The sequence below is a fragment of the Dama dama genome, chromosome 22 (genome assembly GCF_033118175.1).
Source record: "Dama dama isolate Ldn47 chromosome 22, ASM3311817v1, whole genome shotgun sequence".
Classification (NCBI taxonomy): Eukaryota; Metazoa; Chordata; class Mammalia; order Artiodactyla; family Cervidae; genus Dama; species Dama dama.
Genome location: NC_083702.1, coordinates 4,960,480 through 4,964,440, shown reverse-complemented (window position 1 = coordinate 4,964,440; position 3,961 = coordinate 4,960,480). Strand labels below are relative to the sequence as shown.

Here is a 3,961-nt window from a genome sequence, read left to right as displayed (position 1 = left end):
CAATCACCTAATGCACCCTTCCAGCAGGAATTTTCTTTGTTTTGAGGCTGTAAAAATTGGCTGCTAACCCACAAAAGCTGTGACAAACCTGGACAGTGTATTAAAAAGCAGAGACATCACTTTGCCGACAAAGGTCCGTCTAGTCAGAGCTATGGTTTTTCCAGTAGTCATGTATGGATGTCAGAGTTGGACCATAAAGAAGTCTGAGTACCAAAGAATTGATGCTTTCAAATTGGTATTGGAGAAGACTCTTCAGAGTCCCTTGGACAGCAAGGAGACCAAACCAGTCAATCCTAAAGGAAATCAATGCTGAATATTCATTGGAAGGACTGATGCTGAAGCTGAAGCTCCAATGCTTTGGCCACCTGATGTGAAGAGCCGACTCATCGGAAAAGACCCTGGTGATGGGAAAGATTGAGGGCAGGAGGAGAAGGGGACGACAGAGGGTGAGATGGTTGGGTAGCATCACCAATTCAATGGACATGAGTTTGAGCAAACTCAGCGAGATAGTGAAGGACAGGGGAGCCTGGCGTGCTGCAGTCCATGGATCGCAAAGATTCAGACACGACTTTAGTGACTGAACAACAACTCATGAAAGCGTCTGCTCTCCCTGGAGCCGGCCCGCTGTTCCAACAGCATCCTATCGGCTCTCCCTGATGGGTCAAGAGCTCGGCCTGCCGTGCTCCCAGTGCCCACATTATCTCTGTTCTTTGTTATAATGAACTCACTCCCTCCTTCAATGCTCTGTGTCTGGAAGTTCTTTTCCGACCTGCGCTCGGACGGCCACCACAAGGACATGGTTGGGGGCTGAGCCGGGTCCCTCCCATGGGGCTCGCAGGATGACACATGGCCACGCGGGCCACACGCCGGGAGGAGACTTTGCTGTCCTCACTGGTCCCTGCGGTGTAGGGGCTGCTGCAGAACCACCTCCCACCTGCCTCTGCCTCCTGGGGGAGCCCAGCCAGGTGGGCGTTCATGGTTGGGGCTTGAGCGGCTTTAAGTAACAGCCATCTCCGTGCCCAGACAGAGAACATTGAGGAAAAGGCAGACTTTGACCCGGGAGTCAAAGTGCCTGCTTCGAGCTGGCCAGGGCCCTGCCTGCCTGGGCTCTGTCTGTGGCCAAGGGCGCTCACTAACTAGTCACCCTGATTTCAATAAACACCACCTGATCCCTGAGCCCGGGCAAGATGCGGGCCAGAGTCCACGTGTTCTGCAGGCAGTTTGCTCCAGACTTCCAAGTCCCACCTTCTTAATATTCCTTCCTCTTCCCACGGGAGGGGCAAGGGGGTGGGTAGAGAGGCCAGGAGGATTAATCCTCCCTGGTGAAGTCCCTCCTGGGGCAGGTGGGCCTACATGTCTACTCCAATCGTCTACAGACGAGGACCTGGAGGACCAGAGAGGTGGAGGAACTTACTCTAAGCCACACAGCTTGGACGTGGCAGAGCAGGGATTCGGCTCTGTGCAGCCCTGTGCTGTGGGGGCCAAAGAGAGGGGTCAGGGCCTCCGTCTCCCCACCTCACAGTGGAGGGGGCGTTCACACTCCACACTCCCCTCCAGCTGCCAGGACAGCAGCTCAGAAACCACGAGACCTGAGACTGACCAGATGCAACCTCCTGGCCCAGCTTCCTGCCTGAACACATTTGAATGATTCAGTGTGGACATCAGGGTTTGTCTGCCCTGTGTTGGCAACAGCCACGACTTGGAAACAACCCACGTGTTTCTCGGTGGATGAATGGACCAAGAAGATGTGATTATTTATACAGTGGAAGATTATTCAGCCATAGAGACAAGGGAATCCTAACACTTTTGACAACATGGATAGACGTTGAGGATGCTATGCTAAGTGAAATAAGTCAGGCAGAGGAAAAAAAAAACAACCCTATGATCCCATTTAATATGTAGAACAAAATACAAACAAAACCCACCAATGTCATAGAAAAAGAGATCAGATTTGTGGTTACCAGAGACAGGAAGTGGGGAAGGAGGAATTGGAAGACAGTGATCAAAAGCTACAAACCTCAGCCGTAAGATAAATAATACTAGGAATATAACTAACAATTTGATGACTATAGATACCCCTGCTGTCTGATACATAGGACAGTTGTTAGAGGGTAGATACTAAGCGTTCTCATTACAAGGAGAAATTGTTTTCTTTTTATTGTGTCTACATGAGATGATGAATGTCAACTGAACCTATTATGATAATCATTTCACGATACACGTACACCAGACCCACATGCTATATGCCTTAAACTTACCCAGTGGGTGGGAGGGGGGGTTAAAGAGGGAGGGGACATATGTATACCTGTGGCCGATTCCTGCTGATGTATGGCAAAAATCATCACAATATTGTGAAGTAATTATCCTCAAGGGCTTCCCTTGTGGCTCAGCTGGTAAAGAATCTGCCCGCAATGCAGGAAACCTGGGTTTGATCCCTGGGTTGGGACGTTCCCGTGGAGAAGGGAGAGGCTACCCACTCCAGTATTCTGGCCTGGAGAATTTCATGGACGTACAGTCCATGGGGTTGCAAAGGGTCGGACACAACTAAGCGACATTTACACACACAATTATCCTCTAGTTAAAAATGAAATTTAAAAAAGAAAAAAAGCATCGTGGTGTACATCAGTTAGTTCTCAATAAAACTGGAGAAAAAAAAAAGGTTTGTCTGCTGCCAAATTGTATCTTGGACACTTCCTGGTTGGACCAGAATCATCTACATCTTTGAACTTAAAACAGGTCTTGTACAGAACAGACTTTTGAACTCTGTGGGAGAAGGCGAGGGTGGGATGTTTCAAAAGAACAGCATGTATACTATCTATGGTGAAACAGATCACCAGCCCAGGTGGGATGCATGAGACAAGTGCTCGGGCCTGGTGCACTGGGAAGACCCAGAGGAATCGGGTGGAGAAGGAGGTGGGAGGGGGGATCGGGATGGGGAATACGTGTAAATCTATGGCTGATTCATATCAATGTATGACAGCCTCTCATAGTGTCCCATGCCAGAGCAAATGCGGCCCCGAACCATTGCCTGGCCTCTGCCAGTAGGCTGCAGGCACTGAAGCGGGTTGCACAGTGGAAAAAAAAAAAGAAAAAAAAAAAAAAGAAAATCAATGTATGACAAAACCCACTGAAAGAAAAAAAAAAAAGAAAGAAAGAAATAAACTACTTTTAGTTCCTGAAAAAAAAACAAAAACAACTACATTACATCGGGAAGTTCAATAAAAAGAATTGCTATTCTGAAAAAAAAAAAAAAAAACAGGTCTTGGTCACCCGGGTGGCTGTCCACGCTCCTCCCCACCCCCCACCCAGCCCTGGGCACACCTCTTCAGCAGCTGCAGTCACCCTAAGTGGATGGCGGATGTTCACAGAGGCCGAGGGAGCTCAGGCCTTCCAAGCCCGGCGGACTTCTGTGCAGGATGGACTCCACAGGCTGCAGCGTGTGCTCGCTCCACGCCAGCCTCCCCAGCTGGGCGGTGGCAGCCTGTGCCCTCATGGCGCCGGGTTCTGGCCCTGTGTCCTGGGCCCCAGGAGCCCCTCAGGATCCGCTGATCTGAGCAGCATAGCCTGTCTCCTCCCAGCCCCCTCTTTCTCACCTGTCTCTCCACAGCCCCCCTCCTGCTTCTGGTCTGACCCCCCACGCCCTCGTGGCTCAGACAGTAAAGCGTCTGCCTACAAGGCGGGAGACCCGGGTTCAATCCCTGGGGTGGGCAGACCCCCTGGAGAAGGAAATGGCAACCACTCCAGTATTCTTCCCTGGAGAGTCCCACGGATGGAGGAGTCTGGTGGGCTACACACAGTCCATGGGGTCACAAAGAGTCAGACACGACTGAGCGACTTCACTTTCTCTTTTTCTTTCCCTCCATCCTTCTTCATCCATCTTTGCTGTTCCTTCCAGCTTTCCCTCTCTCACAGCCAAGCGCAGCCAGAACAGTGCTCTTGGACCACTTGAAAAGTATTATTG

At 50.5% G+C, this 3,961-nt stretch overlaps 1 non-coding gene across 1 annotated transcript; it reads left to right on the top strand.

Moving 5' to 3' along the window:
* The first annotated feature begins 2,936 nt into the window (after positions 1-2,936).
* LOC133044094 (small nucleolar RNA SNORA42/SNORA80 family) lies at positions 2,937-3,075 on the top strand. Its single transcript, XR_009689841.1, has one exon. It is a non-coding gene; the product is annotated as a small nucleolar RNA SNORA42/SNORA80 family (small nucleolar RNA).
* Positions 3,076-3,961: the final 886 nt, after the last annotated feature.